Source organism: Anolis carolinensis, chromosome 3 (genome assembly GCF_035594765.1).
Source record: "Anolis carolinensis isolate JA03-04 chromosome 3, rAnoCar3.1.pri, whole genome shotgun sequence".
Taxonomy (NCBI): domain Eukaryota; kingdom Metazoa; phylum Chordata; class Lepidosauria; order Squamata; family Dactyloidae; genus Anolis; species Anolis carolinensis.
The window spans coordinates 171,889,308-171,910,954 of record NC_085843.1 but is presented as its reverse complement, the minus strand read 5'-3'; the positions used below and the strand labels follow the sequence as shown (position 1 = coordinate 171,910,954).

General features: G+C 41.5%; 1 protein-coding gene across 3 annotated transcripts in view; it reads right to left on the bottom strand.

Moving 5' to 3' along the window:
* Positions 1–21,647, bottom strand: part of gprin2 (G protein regulated inducer of neurite outgrowth 2) — a 96,899-nt gene that overhangs the window by 5,936 nt on the left and 69,316 nt on the right. The window contains exon 1 of one of the 3 annotated variants that reach the window (XM_003223260.4): positions 16,804–17,366. The exons of the other annotated variants lie outside the window; for them this stretch is intronic. The gene's annotated coding sequence lies outside the window, so the exon portion shown is untranslated. Of the gene's footprint in view, positions 1–16,803; positions 17,367–21,647 lie in introns of those variants that run through there. 3 annotated transcript variants of the gene reach the window in all.

Genomic DNA, 21,647 nt, shown 5'->3' with positions numbered 1-21,647 from the left:
AAATTACACTTCCATTTGGAAATCTGCAGTAAATCTGCATTCGGGCATAGCAATCAAGAAAACATGACATTTAAAGTAAATACCTTATGACTTATGAGAACAAAACAGTTAGACAAGCAGAGGAAGGATTAGGATAGAAATGGAATTAACATCCACTATTTTTGGCTTAGCTTCAGAAGGGGATCTGGAATGCTTTTGCTAATTCCGCTGAATTGCTTGGCTCGAAACCAACACGTATATATGTGTGTGTTTTCTGTGAGTTATGATTAAAGCAGTGACCTACTTAATGCACCAACAAATTTAGCACCTAAATATTAATAGATACTCTGTTTTAATACCCTGTGTTGATACAGCATAAAATCCCTGAAATTCCCTGATTTAAAATAAATGATCAAAGAATGGGAATAATATGTGCTGAAAACTTGGGAGAACATGTGGCATTATACATTACAATTGTTATTATTCTTAACAAAAAGCTCAGTATGAGCACCAGTAAATATCTCTGGTAAATAGTGAACATAAGCAGAGTGCATTTTTGGCATGTGAAAATGAATCTTTCACAGACAGTTCATATAAAAATTCTATACATTTTGCATATTGTTTCATTGAAAGATGAGGTGTCTTCATGGGGAGGAGAGAATAAAGCCTCTAAACAGGAGGTGCACAGAAAACCCCCTTTGTAATTCTAAGGAAAAACATGGCTCTTTATCTATTTTACATGTAAAAGTCTAGTGGATCCCAGACTAGTCAATATCATTCAACACAAAGGGTTGTTATTTAGGACATATATGCTGTATTTCTTCCATTCGAAGACACACTTTCCCCCCTAATAAACATCTCTAAAAGCAGGGTGCATTTTAGAATTGTGGTGCTTTTTATATATCCAAATAAAGCTTTTTCCTGTTGGTGGTATTGAAATAAATGTGCATCTTGCAATCGACGGCATCTTAGAATGGATCAAATACTGTATTTTGGCTTTTATAGGCATGGGGCCACAGTGACGATGGGGCTGCGGTGGCGTACAAATTAAACCACTGAGCTGAAGAATTTGCTGACCGAAAGGTCAGCAGTTTGAATCTGTGGAGTGGGGTGAGCTCCTGTTGTTAGCCCCAGCTTCTAACAACCTAGCAATTTGAAAGCATGCAAATGTTAGTAGATCAATAGGTACTGCTCTGACAAAAAGGTAACGGCACTCCACGCAGTCATGCCAGCCACATGACCTTGAAGGCATCTATGGACAATGCTGACTCTTCAGCTTAGAAACGGAGATGAGCACCAACCCCCAAAGTCCGACTCGAATAGAATTAATGTCAAAGGGCAACCTTTACCTTTAGGCAAAATATGCTGAAAGCACCAGTTCCTGTCTGATTCAGAAGCTAAACATTGTCAAGTTTGGTTAGGACTTGTAAAGGAGACCCAGGGACTACTTGTTGCTTGAGTCCATTTCATCTTACTATGTTTGATATGGCAGACTGGCAGGTCCCCACACCCCATGTGCAAGTGATTGGCACGATATCTGAGCCCACTGACTCCAACTGCTGCTTTCCCAGAAACTCTGCAAATCATTGTCTGGCACTGACGATCAGACCACTATTTTGAGTAGTACTACTTGTCAAGAGAGTCCTATGATGGGGTCACCCTAAGTTGGAGTCAACTTAATGGCACAAAACAACAATAGTGTAGACAAACTTGCAATCCTTGGAAAAGAATACCGGTATATATTTAGTGTAATTTGGCAGGTGAAGAGAGGTGCTATGGAGTAGAGTAAGGAAGGGCTTCTAATTCTTTTAGCCGAACTCCACTTTTCCAGTTCTTCTCTCCCATCCTGTTGTTATCGAGACATCAGACCCCCCAAAATGAATTGTAACATGAAACATATAGTTATATAAAATATATGAATTGTAAGATGTGGCTCCACTGGAAAATATAGCCAGCCACATTGTCATTTCTATTGCCCTAAAAACCAACCCTTCTATAAAATTCTGTGGGAATTCTCCAGAATATAAAGTCATGTCACCTTTCCCTCACCATGAGAAAATCATCATAATCCCCTAATCATAATGCCTCCACACACCTAACAACGGAGCCAAATCAGAGGTCAGGGAGTGACCTGACATCCTTTTTTCTCCTCCTTCTATGCACTCATTCAGGCTGGCTAACATCCATTGTTTCATCAGCACAGACCAATGTTCTTCCCGGCTAGAGAAACTACCATCATTAGCATATATTACCTCAAAGTCACCCACATTCTTTCCTTCACACGCCCCATGAAAAGCAGAATCAGCAATAGCCAGAAAGGGTGATACTGAGCAATCTCAATTTTTTAAATTTCTCACCTTGTCTCAGGTTGGCTCAGAGGAAAAAGCAGACTCACACCTTTTCCAGTGAGGCTGCAGATCCTAGCCAGCATCCTCCAGGACCAATAGAAAGCAAGTGAAGCAATTCTCAATTGTTCTGCACTGCTTTTTTCTGTCGAATGTACTATATGTGTTCAAAGTTGGGGTATGTCAGTACTTTGAGTGTTTGCTCTGCTGACAATCTCTTTGGCCATTGAGAATAAAGACCCCTGCTTTTGCCTTCTACCCACTCATTTCCTGATCTGGCTTTCTGGAATAGCTGAAGCACGGCAGGCTTCTAAACCCCTGATTTAGCAGAGCTGAAATCACATACAGTAGAGTCTCACTTATTGGGTGGCAACCTGTGCTTGACGGGGTCGCACTCCCCCTGAAGGCGCAGGTCTGCAGCTTGGGGGTCCTCCTGGATTTGGGGCTGACGCTTGAGGCCCAGGTGTTGGCCGTGGCCGGGAGGGCCTTTGCACAACTAAAACTTGTGCGCCAGCTGCGACCATACCTCGAGAAGTCTGATCTGACCATGGTGGTCCATGCCTTAGTTACCTCTAGACTGGACTATTGCAATGCGCTCTACGTGGGGCTGCCTTTGAAGACGGCCCGGAAATTACAACTAGTACAGCGTTCGGCAGCCAGGCTTCTAACCGGAGCGAATTACAGGGCGCGTTCAACGCCTCTGTTTAAGGAGCTTCACTGGCTGCCATTTACTTTCCGGGCCCAATTCAAGGTGCAGATTATCACCTACAAAGCCCTAAACGGTTTGGGACCCGCCTACCTTAGAGACCACATCTTCCTCTATGAACCCACACGTTCTCTTCACTCGTCGGGGGAGGCCCTTCTCTCACTCCCATCACCCTCACAGTCACGGTTGGTGGGGACGAGAGAGAGGGCCTTCTCCGTCGTGGCCCCCCGGCTTTGGAACTCTCTACCTAGAGAGATCAGGCAGGCCCCTACCCTCCTCTCCTTCCGGAAGAGCTTAAAAACCTGGCTGTTCCAAAAGGCCTTCGATGTTTAGTTGTTGCTGGATTGATCTATCTGTCCATTCCATAATAGTCCCATTGTTGTTGTCTTGCCATTTTATACCGCACTTTATTGTCCAACTGTGAAATTTCCTTTTCCCATTTCGTAACACTCTGCATTTCGCCTGGGATCTACGAATTAGTCTCCTGTTTTTAACACTGTATCCTGCTTGTTGATTTTAATGATTGTTTTTATTGATGTTGGTGTTTTTTACTGGGATAATTGTTTTATTGCTTTGTTACTGTTATTTGTTTGTTTTATCGGGCCAGGCCCCATGTAAGCTGCCCCGAGTCCCTTTGGGGAGATGGGGCGGGGTATAAAAATAAAGTTATTATTATTATTATTATTATTATTATTATTATTATTATTATTATTATCCAAGCCTTGCTTATCCAAGCCTCTGGATAATCCAAGCCATTTTTGTAGTCAATGTTTTCAATATATCGTGATATTTTGGTGCTAAATTCGTAAATACAGTACTAACAACATAACATTACTGTGTATTGAACTACTTTTTCTGTCAAATTTGTTGTATAACATGAAGTTTTGGTGCTTAATTTGTAAAATCATAACCTAATTTGATGTTTAATAGGCTTTTCCTTAATCCCTCCTTATTATCCAAGATATTCGCTTATCCAAGCTTCTGCTGGCCCGTTTAACTTGGATAAGTGAGACTCTACTGTAACACTATTTGTATCAAGACACTCATCTTTGTAGTAACGTGCTCTCACACCCTGCTCAGGACTCCCCCTGCTTTTTCCACTTGCAACTCCTACTTCCCTAGTAAGGGTATGTACTTTCACTCAATAACTTGGGAGTTGGCTTTGGGAGAGGATGGAGTTAGTTTCCATTGTTTCAGTGAGCAGCACTACTGTTTTTTAATATAGTTCAGTGGTTCCCAAACTTATTTGGCCTGCCACCCACTTTCCAGAAAAAATATTACTCAGTGCCTCTGGGAAGGGGGGCGTGGCTTAGAGGGGTGGGCATGGCTCCTGATCAAGAGGGCAGGGCTGAGCCTCTCCCCAGTCCAAGATGCAGGGCTGGGAGGGGGAGGGGGCGAGGGGAGCGGGGCCACAAATGCGCGGCCAGGACTGGGATGGGCAGAGTTACAAGCTCTGAAGCAGGGCTGAGCTTCCACCCCTGTCCTGCGGTGCCTGCCAGGACACAGGGGGTGGGGCTAGAGGAGGGGGTGGGGCCTCTTCCCAAGTACCTGATGGGGCTGAACCTCTATACCCTGCCCCGTGTTCTAACAAGTGTCTAAGGGGAGGTATACAGAGCCTCAGCCCTGTCTCGTGCTCTTGGAAAATGGCCCCGCCCCCTTCCCTAGCTCCGCCCTCTGTGTCCCAACAAGTGCCTCAGGAGCGGTATAGATTCTCAGCCCTGTCTCGGGCTCTTGAGAGGAAGCCACGCCCACTCCTCTAGCTCCGCCCCCTGTGTCCTAACAGGTGCCTCAGGTGTTCAGCCCTGTCTCCGGCACTTGGGAAGAGGCCCCTCCCCTCCCTTGGCCCCGCCTCCATGTCCTAATAGGTTCCATCACCACCCCCCTGGATTACTGCAGTGCCCACCAGGGGGTGGTAGCGCCCACTTTGGGAATCACTGATATAATCACTCGGGCTGTGGCGCAAGCTGGAGAGCAGCTGCAATGAATCACTGCAATGAATCACTCTGACCAGGGTCATGAGTTCGAGGTCCGCTCAGAGCCTATGTTTGTCTGTCTTTGTTCTATGTTAAAAGGCATTGAATGTTTGCCGATATGTGTAATGTGAGTGCCTCACCAAACTATAAATCTCAGCATTCCATAGCATTTGAGCCATGGTAGTTAAAATGGTACAAGACTGCATTGATTTTACAGTGGAGACACACTCTTAGACATGACTCAAAAGAGCAACAATTCAGGTCTCCTCTGGGATTTTGGGAGGTCCTGCTAATTAGCAGCCAGTATAGCTGCTTGAAAGATTAAGTTTCGGCACAGAGAGCAGAATTTATTTAACTCTTCCCCTAGTTTAACTCGTGCTGTGATATAAATAGGGTGGTGGATACACACAAGGTTTTATACTTCATTTTAAAAGTCCTAACTGAAATGTCAAACTTTATCCTTAAAACAGCTTCAGCCACTTGGGTGGCATCTTAAAGTTTGTACTAATGTATAGAGTTGGTTCCCTGTTCAGCTGACACCAGAGTTGCCATAGCCTTCCTCTCCCATTTGCTCCAGATCTCATATTTGAACTCTAAGGAGAAATACATGGCAACGTATGATGTTTTTGCAAAGACAATTTACAGTAGATGGGGAAAATGGCCAGTTCATTGCCAGTTCTCCAGCCTTTAAAGTAGTTAATGAATGAGCAACCACACCTTCCTCCGGAAGTCCTGATCTCCAGATGCCCACGTGTTGATAATAATAATATAATTAATAAAACTTTATTTATATTCAGCCCTATCTCCCTGGAGGGACTCAGGGCAGATTCCAAACATAAAAGGCAGACATTCAATGCCCAAACACAACAACCATACACCCATAAAAGCAAAAATGGATAACCCAACATATAAAAACAAATTATGACTTAACAACTAAAATTAAATAAAAAACACAACCTGTTATATCAGTCAAAACAAAACAACAAACAGAAGCTTCAATTTCCCCATTCCTTGAGGGCAAATAGATTGATCATTGCTCAAGGTGTCTATTGAGCTGGTGAGGCGAACAAGGCATGGATACGGATGGCAGCTATTAATCAGAGGTATAATGGTAGTATTACCATCTACTCCTTCTCCTTGTAAGCCAGTGAGCAAAGATGTGTCTTCAGATGTTTCTTGAAGATGGGGAGGGAAGGGGGAATCTTTAACTCCTTAGGAAGGGAGTTCCAGAAGTGGGGGGCTATAAAGAATTTATAATGACTGCCACCAATTTGTAAAGGACTAAGAACGACTAAGGTTCTTTCAGGCAGGGGGAATCTTTTTATCCACCCGTTGCCACCAATTTGTAACGTGGCGGCCCCAATTGACAAGGAGGTGCCTCCTATTTCAGCAATGCGCGACCACCAAAGACTCAGGGAAGAGACCTTTTACTTTTCTTTCTTTCTTCTTCTTCACTTTAGATGGTAGCATAACTTGGTTTAGAATATATGAGACAGAGGCTTGGATGTTGAAAGAACAATAACAAGTTTATTCAGGCACAGAGCTTAGTGGTTACAATGTTGTTTCTCACTTAGAGGTAAACTTTCTTCAACAGTTGCAATCATAACATATGGTCAATTCCCTCTTAAAAGACTTTCTCCTTTCCTTGAGCAGTTTAAACCTTTTTCTTTTCTTACAACCGATGCTATCAACTGATCCCTTTGGATCTAACTGGGATTGCTTCCCCTTATCACTCAGACTCCACTACTAACTCAAATAAGTCACTTGACCTATTTAAAACGACTCATACTAAAGATCTGAACTTCCCTGGTTCTCACAACCTTAGAACCAGTCTTTCCCTGTGATTCCTTGATCACAGACTGACTCTCTTCAAAACATTCCCTCCTTTTTCATCCAGCTAGCTCCGCCCCTTTCTTGCTAGCTTCGATAGTTACATTTCTACAGATGCAGCTATGTTTCTATGGCAACCAGCCTCAGAATGCTAAGGTGGCTACCCCCTTCATGTAATAACTATAATACTTACCCTTTTAAAACACAAACACACAATCAAACATAACATCTGTAAACCAAAATTCATACTTCATTACAGGGGCAACCACGGAGAAGTTCCTTTTTCTCGTTCCCACCAGACACGCTTGGGATGGAGGTGGGACCAAGTGCAGGGCTTCCTCCAATGATTACAGTGTCTGAGTTGATCTGTAGTGAGAGATGCGCTTTGTCAAATAGTATGCCCTGATCCACAGAGCAGATGACATGAGGGTACATCTACACTGTAGAGTTAATGACATTTAACCCCACTTTAACTGCCATGGCTCAATGCTATGGAATAATGGGGTTTGTACTTTGGTGAGGTACTAGCACACTTTGGCAGAGAAGGTGAAGTCCTTTGTAAAATTACAGCTCCCACGATACCTTAGCATTGAACCATGGCAGTTAAAGAGATGTCAAACTAGGATTTGTACAAATTGCAGAGCTCAGAAACATGACCCCAAATCCCTCAAGCATACAGACACTGAGAACTGGGAAGCCCTGGCCCTTGAGCACTCTAATTGGAGGTCAGCTGTGACCAGCAGTGCTGAGGAGTTCGAAGAGGCACGAATGGAGGGCGTGCCAAGAGGAAGGAGCGTCAAGCCAACCCTGACCGGGACCGCCTTCCACCTGGAAACCGATGTCCTCACTGTGGGAGAACATGCAGATTAAGAATAGGTCTCTTCAGCTATCTACGGACACACCCCCAGGATCCCACGACGGGAAGACCATTGTCCTCAGCCTACGAGGGATCGCCTAAGTAAAAGTACAGGCAGGTGAAATTCCTGAAGGTGAAATCTATCCGCCTTTCTTGTAGTAAGATACAGTAGAGTCTTACTTATCCAACATAAACGGGCTGGCAGAATGTTGGATAAGCAAATAGGCTGGATAATAAGGAGGGATTAAGGAAAAGCCTATTAAACATCAAATTAGGTTATGATTTTACAAATTAAGCATCAAAACATCATGTTATAAAAGGCGAAAGATTTATACGATCTGAAGAGAAACCAGAGTATGCAATAGAATTGAAAGAAAATTGGATTAAGATGTTCTATCGCTGGTATTTGACCCCTCAAAAATTAGCAAATTATTATAAAAAAATTTCAAATAAATGTTGGAAATGTGAGGATCAAGTAGGAACGTTTTATCACTGCTGGTGGACTTGTAAAAAAGCTAAAAATTATTGGAAGGAGATCCACCAGGCAATACAAAAGATGTTGCAGATTAAAATAAAACTAGATCCAAAATATTTTCTCCTGGGGATGCTTAATATTCAAAACGATAAAAATAAAGAGATTCTTTTTAATTACCTCACCACGGCGGCTAGAATAATATATGCTAAATATTGGAAAAAGAAGGAAATCCCCAAATTAAGTTGTTGGCTAACAAAGATTTTGGAAATAATGAATATGGACAAATTGACATACCTACTAAAAAATAACTATGGAATTCCAAGAAAGCAAACAAATTGGGATCCGGTAAAAAACTATTTGATAGAAATACAAACGAAGGTACTAATTTAATCTATATAGAAGGTTTGTAGATACAAAGTGAAGGTAAAGAAGACGCCGTCACCTAGTTGAAGGAAGAAGTAAAAATGACCAAGAAGAAGAATAACAAACTTTACTAAATAACTGTGTATGAGATGGAAGTCTTTATTATATTTTTTTCTTTTTTTAATTTTTTTCTTTTTCTTAATATAATTTTCATTTTTATTCTTCACTTATTACTATTATTATTGTTATTACTATTTTTATTATTTTTTTATTTTTTATTTATTTATTTTTTGTTTCCTGAAGTCTATTCTCTTTCTTTCACCTCTTTCCTTGGAAACTATTGTTCTCACACTTTCACTGTAAGCTCTTTAATTGAAAATCTAATTAAAAATTTATAAAAAAAACATCATGTTATACAACAAATGTGACAGAAAAAGTAGTTCAATACACAGTAATGCTATGTAGTAATTACTGTATTTACGAATTTAGCACCAAAATATCACGATGTATTGAAAACATTGACTACAAAAATGCATTGGATAATCCAGAACGTTGGATAAGTGAGTGCTGGATAAATGAGACTCTGCTGTACATGTAAATGTAATACTGGGGAGTGTTCCGAGTATCTCCCAGAATTCTGGGACTTGTTATGCAAAAAAGTCACTTTTTCAAGATCTGCTAAACTGTAGCCCTAAAGTCAAATGCCCCTTAGGTTGGAAAACAGTTTCCCTCTTTTTATGAGTCTGATGATGTAAACAAAAGACTGGCTATGCTTTGTGGTGGTCACAAACCTGTACTGTGTGGGTGATCGTTCACAGAAAAGGCAGAGGCCCCCTTTCCCCAGCTTCATTCAAACAAAAGCAATCACAACAACTACTGGAACTCCTTTCAGAAATAGCTTTTGAATAGATTTGGAATGTTTTCCTAAGGGACACCAGGCCTATGCACATATAATTATGTTTAGGAGTGTTTTCCTAAGGAGAAGAAGCTGCACTTTAACACCAGAGCATTCATGTGCCATGTTCCATATCAAGGAGGGCAGTGTGACTTTAATTTACTTATAAGATTGACTCCAAGAGAAGGCTGCTATATCTAGGTTCTCATCTCTGTATAAGCTCATTACAGGCACCATGATTACAATTAGTACACTGTGGGGAGCAACCTCTGATTTGTGGCAATTGTTTGATAGGCTCCAATTACATATGATGCTTGCAAAGTGCCTCTTCCAACACAGGTCGGCTCCTATCCTCTTGGTGTGGAAAGATGGGGCAAACTGTAAGCACCCAATGCTCTCTTTGAGAGCATGGATTCTGCAGCTCCAGTTGGGTTTCTCACAACTGGGATCACTGCCAGTGAGGGATGGCCCTGGGCATTTTGCTGCCTGAAGTAGAACAGCAATTGTACCCCATCCCCAGTAAAGAAGTATAATGACCAAAGCTAGCAGTGTTATTTTGATAAACGAAGCAGAAAATTCCACAAGCTGCTCTCCCTCTCCCTGGCAGTAAAACACAAGAATAACAGGCTAAATCGTATGTGTTGCCCTTTCATAACACCTCAAACATGCTGCCTCACTCTTCTTACCGGCAGTGCTTGACTCATACCCTCCAATTACTCTGTTCCAATTCATCCTCTGTCACAACACTTTTTCATCTGCTTTTAAAATGTCCCAATTTCTTTCTTTCCTCTCACCCCTCCATCCTTTTGTCATTAGCGTATTTCAGTTTCAGCAAACTGTGTTCAAATTGTAAACTACAGTAGTTTGTACTCAATTAATTCAGCAGATGAGGAGGCACAGAAGTTGATCCAGTAGGTTCAGGCAAATGCAAATTGTTGCAGGCTCTTGCCTTTTCCTTAACTTTAGTCACTTTTACTAGATTGGCCATGCTATGATGTTGCTTGGCCACACATGTCCCAGTTTTCATCTATAAAATGTTGGAAGGTATGTTGCCCTTTTGCCAGTACTGGAGCCCAAACTGGAATGAAAGTGAAGACAGAATAACTGCCAATATTTCTCAGATGAAAACCTGGACACATGAGTCCATGAGCCCCTCTATACAGCTGAATAAAATACAGATTATCAGCTTTGAACTGGATTAACTGGCAGTGTAGACTCAGATAATCCAGTTCAAAGCATATAATGTGGATTATTGTCGGTGTCATGGTGACACAACAAGTTATTTATTTATTTATTTATTTACAGTATTTATATTCCACTCTTCTCACCCCGAAGGGGACTCAGGGCGGATCACATTATACACACATAGGGCAAACATTCAATGTCCATAAACACATCAAACAGAGACAGACAGACGCAGAGGCAATTTAACCTTCGCCTGAGGGGATGTTCGATTCTGGCCACAGGGGGGAGCACCTGCTTCATCATCCACTCTGATGGCACTTCCTCATTCCAATGTCGTAAATTAGTTAAACTTGCCTCCCCACTTTTTTTTATAAGTGGTACCTTATTTCCTACCTGATAGATGCAACTATCTTTCGGGTTGCTAGGTCAGCAATGAGCAGGGGCTATTTTTTTATTTTTAATTGACGGGTGCTCACCCCGCCACGGGCTGGCCTCGAACTCATGACCTCATGGTCAGAGTGATTTATTGCAGCTGCTCAACAGACTCCGCCACAGCCTGGACCCAGTTAAACCGTTGAGCTATTGACCAGAAGATTGATGGTTCAAATCCACAGGACGGGGTGAGCTCCCGCTGTTAGTCAACCTAGCAGTTCGAAAACATGCAAGTCTGAGTAGATCATAAGGTACCGGGAAGGTAAACAGCTCTCCATGCAGTCAGGCTGGCCACATGACCTAAGAGGTGTCTACAGAAAACGCAGGCTGTTTGGCTTAGAAATGGAGATGAACACTATTTCAAGGCAGATTTTAAACCCGAACTAGACGAACCCAAGATAGTGAGAGTGTAGTAAAGGTTGCAGGAAACTGATACCACAGAACAGGCTGTTGTTCCCAGAAAGTCAAGTAGAGGAACAACAGGTATACCATTTGATAGATTTGTTGTCCAAAGCGTAACAACTTGCGAATCAGATGTAGAACTTGAATTTGTTCAGGATCTAGATCAGTGATTCCCAAAGTATCTGAGGCACTTGTTGGGACACAGAGGGCGAAGCTAGGGAAGGGGGCGGGGCCTCCTTCCAAGAGCCTGGGACAGGGCTGAGCCTCTATACCTCTCCTGAGAGGCCTTTTAGGACTAAAGGGTGGGGCTAGGCGGGGTGGGCCTCTTCCCAAGAGCGAGAGACAGGGCTGAGCCTCTGTATACCTCCCCTGAGGCGCTTGTTAGAACACAGGGGTAGGGTATTGAGGTTCAGCCCTGTCAGGGACTTGGGAAGAGGCCCTGACCCCTCCTCTAGCCCTGCCCCCTGTGTCCTGGCAGATGCCACAGGATAGGGATAGAAGCTCAGCCCTGCCTCAGAGCTTGTAACTCTGCCCATCCCAGTCCTGACCGCCCATTTGTGGCCCCGCCCACCTCCTCCTCCCATGCCTGCATCTTGGACTAGGAGAGCCTCAGTCCCGCCCTCTGAAGCAGGAGCCACGCCCACCCCTCTAAGCCACGCCCCCTATATTCTGTCCTTCTCACCCGGAAGGGGACTCAGGGCGGATCACATTATATACATATAGGGCAAACATTCAGTGCCCATAAACACATCAAACCGAGACAGAGACAGACAAACGCAGAGGCAATTTAACCTTCTCCTGAGGGGATGTTCGATTCTGGCCACAGGGGGGAGCACCTGCTTCATCATCCACTCTGACGGCACTTCCTCATTCCAATGTCGTAAATTAGTTAAACTTGCCTCCCCACTTTTTTATAAGTGGTACCTTATTTCCGACTTGATAGATGCAACTATCTTTCGGGTTGCTAGGTCAGCAATGAGCAGGGGCTATTTTTTATCTTTAATTGACGGGTGCTCACCCTGCCACGGGCTGGCCTCGAACTCATGACCTCATGGTCAGAGTGATTTATTGCAGCAGGTTGCTCACCAGCCTGCACCACAGCCCAGCCCCAGTACCTATCTTCATAGCAATAAAGGTCACAAGGACAAGTGGGGATACAGTAAAGTGAAGCACATAGTCGAAAATGCCAATTTTCCTTGGAATGTTTTCTATCATAAAGTCACACAGATAAATGACTTCCATAATTGACCCTGGAGACTTGTGAACCTGTGAAGAAGCCTCATACCAGGTTGGACTATTGGTGTGTGCAGTGTTGTGGCAAAGAAAAAAGAGAACGAGAAAGAAACTGAGAAGTGAAATCTGGATTTATGAACAGAATTAAGTTCCTAAGCTAAGCTGAAGAGGAAAAGTTATTACCAGACTAAAAGCTAATTAAGACAGCATCCATGTGCAGCTCAGACTGAGAAAGGAAGCTGCATTATGTATTGTCAAAGGCTTTCGTGGATTGAATTATTGAGTTGCTGTGAGGTTTTCGGGCTATGTAGCCATGTTCCAACAGCATTCTCTCCTAACGTTTCTCCTGCATCTGTGGCTGGCATCTTTAGAGGTTCTGTTGGCAGTGAGGCAAGTGAAGTGTATATATACCTGTGGGATGTCCAGGGTGGGAGAAAGAACAGGACCTCTGAAGATGCCAGCCACCGATGCAAGAGAAAAATTAGGAGAAAATGCTGCTCGAACATGGCCATTCAGCTAAAAAACAACAAAAACAACAACAACCTCACAACAACCCGGCTGTATTATGGCTTCATTTAGGATAGGAAAACAAGGTAGTACTAATCTTAACAGTACTATATTCCACAATTCTTGAAGCTGCTGAGATAGCTTCAGAATTTCCTTCTGCTGAGCGCTCTCTAGTTAGATTTGAGAAACTTTAAGATGAAGAATGTGTTTGAATTATTTTGAACAATTTTTAGTTATTTGCTTCTGGAGTGAGAAGCCTCTGATGGCCTAGGGCAGGGGTCCCCAAACTTTTAAAACGGGGGGCCAGTTCACGATCCTTCAGACTGTTGGAGGGCCGGACTATAGTTGGCCACCAAGCAATAATAATAATAATTAATAATAATAACAACCACAACAATAATAATATCAAAGAGGGTTGGAAGAGACCCTTTGGGCCATTTAGTCCAACCCTCTTCTGCCTCTGTGCACCAAAAGCACAAGCAAAGCACCCCTGACAGATGGCCACCCAGCCTCAATGTTAATAATAATAATAATAATAATAATAATAATAATAATAATAATAATAATAAAAATAATAAAGAGGGTTGGAAGAGACCCCTTGGGCCATTTAGTCCAACCCCCTTCTACCTTTGTGCACCAAAGGCACAAGCAAAGCACCCCTGACAGATGGCCACCCAGCCTCAATGATAATAATAATAATAATAATAATAATAATAATAATAATAAAAAGAGGGTTGGAAGAGACTCCTTGGGCCATTTAGTCCAACCCTCTTCTGCCTCTGTGCACCAAAAGCACAAGCAAAGCACCCCTGACAGATGGCCACCCAGCCTCAATGTTAATAATAATAATAATAATAATAATAATAATAATAATCATAATAATCATAAAAAGAGGGTTGGAAGAGACCCCTTGGGCCATTTAGTCCAACCCCCTTCTACCTTTGTGCACCAAAAGCACAAGCAAAGCACCCCTGACAGATGGCCACCCAGCCTCAATGATAATAATAATAATAATAATAATAATAATAATAATAATAATAATAATAAAAAGAGGGTTGGAAGAGACTCCTTGGGCCATTTAGTCCAACCCTCTTCTGCCTCTGTGCACCAAAAGCACAAGCAAAGCACCCCTGACAGATGGCCACCCAGCCTCAACGTTAATAATAATAATAATAATAATAATAATAATAATAATAATAAAGAGGGTTGGAAGAGACCCCTTGGGCATTTAGTCCAACCCCCTTCTGCCTCTGTGCACCAAAAGCACAAGCAAACCACCCCTGACAGATGGCCACCCAGCCTCAATGTTAATAATAAGGGTTGTAAGAGAAGAAGAGACCCCTTGGGTCATTTAGTCCAACCCGCTTCTGCCCTTGTGCCGTGGGGGCCGGATAAATAGCTTCGATGGGCCGCATCCGGCCCCCGGGCCTTAGTTTGGGGACCCCTGGCCTAGGGGATAAAAGCCTTGTGACTTGAAGGTTGGGTTGCTGACCTGAAGGCTGCCAGGTTCGAATCCCACCCGGGGAGAGTGCGGATGAGCTCCCTCTATCAGCTCCAGCTCCATGCGGGGACATGAGAGAAGCTTCCCACAAGGATGGTAAAAACATCAAAAACATCTGGGCGTCCCTTGGGCAACGTCCTTGCAGACGACCAATTCTCTCACTCCAGAAGCAACTCCGGTTGCTCCTGACACGAAAAAAAAAAGTTCTTTGCTTTACTGAGATTTTAATTGGATTGTTTGAATCATTGCAATGTTTAATTTTCTTTGATATTTATATTGTGTAGGTTTTAAAGTTGTAAAGTTTAAGGTTATGAGCCTCTTCGGGTCTCAATCCAAGAAAAAAGTGGGTTGCAAATAAATAGGAGGAGAATTGGAGAAAGTAACCAGAAGGAAAGCAGAGAAGCTGCTCCAATGCATGCAACAAAAGGGACCAAGGACCTCATCACATGGGGCTTTTGCCCCATCATAGGATGTTTTCAACCTCAATGCGATGAGGTCCTAAAACCCCCTTTTCTTTAAGACACTGCTCTTCCCTATTCTTCCTTATCTCATTCTGAAACACTGAGAACAGGAGTCAGTCCTTGAAGTCAAGGCTTACAACGGAGGTCTCTTATCCTAGGAATCAGTTATCCCACCACATAGTTACCAGTGAGACATACAACATTTTCCACGTAGTCATGGTTGTGTATACTACAACTGGCATGGAGCAAAGCATTTAAGTGTTTTGATATATTCATTCAAGGCCCCTTTCTAATAAAACATTAATGATAGTCCAAACTTGATCATACTGGTATTACAAACTGCAACTGTTATCCATTCATTTACAGATTCACAGACTCCATTTCCCAGCTTCCTCCTTCTATGATATTTTTGTTTGTTTATGAAGCATTTAGAGGAGATTTAAAAATTGATCAAACTGGGAGCAAAACTACACATCTTCCTAAGTCAGTGATGGGCAACCTTTTGCACTTGGTGTGTCAAAATTCGCCAAAAAACCTAGCATGACTTGGGTGGTGTGTCACTTTGAGAAAAAAACCATAATTTCGCAATATGTATAGTTTAAATAACAAAAATGTATAATTGTAATATATAACTGTATTTAATAAATCAAAAGCTATTTACTACCATTATTTCCATGTACAACAATCTATGGTAATTCTTGCATTTTAAGCTTCACAAAGTTTCCACACTGATTTCTCTCTATTCTAGTTTCAATATAGTCATGAATAATGAATTATATAATAATATAATATAATAGTAATAATATGATATTATACTACAATAATAATAGAATAATAATAGAATGATATAATTATAATATAATATAATGATATAAAATATATTAATAGGATAATATAATAATTCATCTATATATATAAAAGGATAATGGTGTCGCTCCACCGGGCAAAACAACAAAACTAAAGGCCCCCCAACCTAGAAAATTGACAACACAACCCCTCATCCATGTCTCTATGTTCTTACACTCAACAAAGGATTCCCCCCTCAAACAGGGAAACACCCACTCTTTGAAGGTCCAAACCTATTCGGTACTCATCACTCTTTCATCTCAAAACACAAAATAAAGAGCAATACTCTGAAAACAAAGGAATTCCATCCAGGAAACAATCAGGGCCACCTAACACCTCCCAACAAAGGATTCCCCCCCTCTAAGACATGGAACCATCTAAAAAAAAGCCACAGCAACGCGTGGCCGGGCACAGCTAGTATATATATATATATATAAATGTACTGTTCATTTGTAGGACGGAGTAAACAAAAAAAACCCAAACAACTGGATGAAATGACACCAAATTTGGCCAGAAAACACTTAACAACCCAAGAGGTGACCACCGCGTGTCAGCAAAAATGGCTAGACGTGTCAGTGCTGACATGCGTGTCATAGGTTCGCCATCACTGTTCTAAGTAGATCCAAGCATATAGGACTAGACTGATTCACTCTGGGCCTTGGACTACTTTAGATACAGCTCAAATATCCCCAAAGTGGGGGTGTCCGGTGAGGCATTTAATGGCCCTAATATATGCATCATACTAAAAACTATTTGCATTTTTTAAAGAATAAAAATATACATACTAAAACCGACTGTATACACAACAACGTACCTTTAGATGAGCAGATTAAGCCTGAAGCCTGTTTTCCAAATGACTTCCTTCTTCACTTACTCATACTATTTACCCCACAGAGAGCAAAACAAAGGAAACATAGAAATCCCCACACTGCTATGGTTTTTTTTGAACGGCTGCAAATCTGCAAGACAATCTCTAACTCATGAACCTTCTTATGCACTTATTCTAATGCGGTGACTCAAGCTATCTGGGGTTTAAACTAAGCTGTAGATTGCTGGGGTAGCATACAGATAGGGCTCCTCCAAGGAATCAGTGTTGTGATATAATGACGTTGTGGCTGTGTTTTCCCATTACTCAAAGGGGCACATTTGGCATCGCAAATGGTTTTTGAAGGCCTGGTTCTAATCTATAATGCATATACTGTGAGCATTGAATGAATGATTTGTGTGGATGAGGCCTCTTGGTTTATGAAAATATGTTTTGATAAATGTTACGTGCATAGTGTTTAAACACAGGGACAATTTAAAGTAAAGAAGGGAAACTAGAAATCTGGAAGAAACAAGGGTCACTTTTCGTTGAATTCCTTATTATAAATCCGAACACATATTGAGGAACAGATGCTTGGAAATCTCATGTCAATAAAAATATGACTCTGAGTTTCAGTCCAGACTTTGAAAGCGTTTCCACAGCAAAAAAAAAAGAAAAGACAAGAAAAGGCTCAAATTACTATTTTCTTCCTTTAAGAAGAAAATTAGAAAATAAATCCACCCCTAACCCGTTCTCTCCTTGGTATCATTCTTTAGGCAGGTAAAGATCATTTTGCTCTCTTCCATACAGCTGTATAAAATCCACATTGAGCTGGATTATATGGCAGTGTGGACTCAGATAACCCAGTTCAGAGCAGATATTGTGGGGTTTTCTGCCTTGATATTCTGGGTTATATGGCTGTGTGGACGGGCTCTTAGTTTCAACTAGTCTTTGCGTGTCAATTGCTCAGTGAAACAAAGGACCTTTCCTAATGTGCTGTATTTGTTTGCATTTGCTGTTTTTCTTGTAAATTGTCATATTTTTGACTACTTTTAATTTTACTAATACAGTAGAGTCTCACTTATCCAAGCTAAACGGGCTGGCAGAAGCTTGGATAAGCGAATATCTTGGATAATAAGGAGGAAAAGTCTATTAAACATCAAATTAGGTTATGATTTTACAAATTAAGCACCAAAACTTCATGTTATATAACAAATTTGACAGAAAAAGTAGTTCAATATGCAGTAATGTTATGTTTTAATTACTGTATTTACGAATTTAGCACCAAAATATCATGATATATTGAAAACATTGACTACAAAAATGGCTTGGATTATTCAGAGGCTTGGATAAGTGAGGCTTGGATAAGTGAGACTCTACTGTAGTTTAATTCTATTTTTAATGTCTGCATTATGTGATTTTTTTTAAAAAACTATCTTTTTTTAGGATGATGCTCCGAGACCTAGACCTTCAATATGTCTATCGACTTGTGGTGACCTCATTACTTTCGTAGGATTTTCTCAGGCTCCTTCCACCCGTCGCATTATCTCCTTTGAACTGGAATATATGGCAGTGTGGACTAAGATAACCTTGATATTCTGGATTATATGGCTGTGTGGAAGGATCCTCAGACAAACATTCTTCAGAGGTGAGTTTGCCAGTTATTTCTTCTGAATTATAGCCTGCAACACATTTAATTTATTGGCAGTTTCCCACCCAAATACTAAACTAGGTTGACTCTACTTAGCTTCCAAGATCAGCCATGAAACTGGTACCTTTAGAGCAGGGGTCCCCAAACTTTTTAAACAGGGGGCCAATTCATGGTCCCTCCGACTGTTGTAGGGCTGGATTATAGTTGAAAAAAAAACCCTATAAACAAATTCCTATGTACACTGCACATCTCTTATTTTGAAGTAAAAAAAAAACCAAACGGGAACAAATACAGCCTCAATGTTAATCATAATCATAATTAAAATAATAAAGAGGGTTGGAAGATACCCCTTAGGCCATTGAGTCCAACCCTCTTCTACCTTTGTGCACCAAAAGCACAAGCAAAGCACCCCTGACAGATGGCCACCCAGCCTCAATGTTGTTAATAATGATAATAATAATGCATCACACAGCCCTAAACGCTTGGGAACTTGTGATTTGTGATACGAAATCCAGCATATATATCTCGTTTGCTGTGTTATACTGTGTTTTTGTGTCAATAATAATAATAATAATAATAATAATAATAATAATAATAATAATAATAGATTGGAAGAGACCCCTTGGGCCACTTAGTCCAGCCCCCTTCTGCCTTTGTGCACCAAAAGCTTTAGCAAAGCACCCCTTGATAATTAATTAATTATTAAATAATAATTAAAATACCATTATAAACAAGCAAAGCTCTGGAAGACTCGCACCAGGCAAGGGAGGAGGTGGGGGCCAAATAAATGGCTTCGATGGGCCACATGTGGCCCCCGGGCCTTAGTTTGGGGACCCCTGCTTTAGAGTATTTGGGTAATATTAATTCCACTAGTTTTATATCTTAATTTCTCTACAGTGGAAGGATAATAGCCTACTTGCACAGTTGGGAAATCATTATACTCCTTTTGGTGCCTACAAGATAAGAGGATGACAAAAAAGACAAGAACTGTGCAATCTTTGCACACACAAAAAGGCAATTACAAAAGACTTCAGTTTTGCCATCATTATTAGAAACATTATTGTCATCCCCGTTGTCCCCTTTCCCCGAAATGATGGAGACTGAATGTGGATTCTGAGTCACCAGTTCACTGTATGGCTTTTAAAACTCTTTAATCTTCTTGTGACCTTGTTTACACAACCTGAAAAGGTGGGTGAGATTCCCATGCTCATTCTCTATATTTAACTTGCAATTTCAAAGCATTTCTGAGATCCTCAGGGCCATTTAATAATTTTGATCCTTCCCCATTTGTAATACGATTTAGGTACTAGGACTCACACAGAAACACAAAAAGTCTTTTTCAGTCAGACATAATAGCCTAAGGAAAGCAGTTCCTTCATTTCCCTCCCTCGTATGGTCAGGCAGGTTGACTAATCCCAAGGATTACCCTAATGTTATTATCTTTTTGTGACAGGTAATAGAGTTTATTTGATTTTTTAAAATTAATAAGATGTTGCAATCAGTGTAGCAGCAAGCCTGGGTTCTAGAGTAGTCAGAAGTAATCTGCAAAATTGCATAAAGAGGGACTTATCTAAAATGTGTTCTCATTGTTTTTAGAATGTTTTTATGAATGTTGATGTAAGTTAATAATTTTTAATCTGATTTATAGTGTATTGTATAATTTTTATATGTGTATTTATTGTAAGCCGCCCTGAGTCCTCTCTCGGGTGAGAAGGGCAGGATATAAATGTTGTAATAAATAAATAAATAAATTGTCTCTTTTATCTCTCTCTCTCTCTGCGTATGTGTACCTTCAAGTTGCCCAATGACTTCTAATGACCTCATGACTTGTATAGGGTTTTCTTGTGCAAGGAATACTTAATCAAATCAAATCAAATCACGTTTTATTGATTAGCCCATCGGCCATATCAAAACATTTAACACATAGACATACATACAACATACAACCTGCGATACAAAAGAAGTTAAAATAAACAAGCTGTTAACAAGATCCCATTCAGGTCAAATATCTGCATCACCTCCACAGTTTACCCCAATTGATTCCAAATATGCAATTCTCAGCTTTGTTGCTTTGAATAGGAAAAGAGCTGTTTTGTGTGTTATTTTAGGATTCTGACCGGCCAACAAAAATGAAATTTTAATATGTGGGTTTTGTGAATAATGTATGGCCCGAGGCATTGGTCTCTCTCTTTCTTATACAATTCACAGGCAAACAGTACATGTGCAATATCCTCCAGCTCTGATGCTCAACAAATACAAAATAGTTCGTTGTATGGAACTTGATTAAACCTTCCATGTTTGACCATCGTATCCAGCTGCTCAAAACGAGCTCTGGTAAGAATACTTAATCCTTCTGAAGCTGTTTGATATCATCACCTGCAAAAGACAGGGGAGATCAGCAGCAAAATATAGTCAGCTTCTAAAATTTGTAGATTTAGTATTGGCAAATCTGATTATTTAAGGGTTTGCTACTCTCCCTCCTTAGGCTCGAAATTGCCACATACACATTCCCATGGAAGCCTCGGACTTCAAGAGTGGAAAACACCAGTGATCACTTTGCCTGGGCCCACCACCTCTCATGATCTGTTTGAATGTGTGCACAACAGTCTCCGGACTGGGCAAAGCACCAGCAGTCTCCCTTGCTAACTGCCTCCGGAAACCTCCCAGTATATAGGCTTTGAGGAATGGTTGGTGATGTTCATTGCTGCTGCCTTGCTCTCCCTGTTGTTTCTCCCCCAGCTTCAGAGGGGACAGAGCTGCAGCAATCTCAGTCACCAACAACCTCATCAAATAAGGTCCTTTTTGGTGGCATGTGCCGGTTCACCTATACTTTGACAACAAAGGCTTCCCATGTTGAATAAAAGTCAACAGGAGGAAGCCGGGTGGCCAATGCTTACCCCGTGGGATGGGGTTTCGGTTGAGTTGGGCTATGAGGGGCATGAGGCAACAGGTTCCCCGTGCTCCCCCCACAATGGGCACCATCATTTTTGCCATGATGCATGGTGATTCTGGTGGCCCATCTGACAAGGTTGTTGGTACCCTCTCCTGAAACTGATGTGTTCATAGGCTTCAGGGAGGGGGAGTATGACTGAGATTAGCATTTGTTGAACCTCACCTCCTCCAAGGTGAACTAAACCACCTAAACTGGGCTCTACAGGCCAATGGATACTCCACCACAGACATCAGAAGAGCTGCAAGGCCA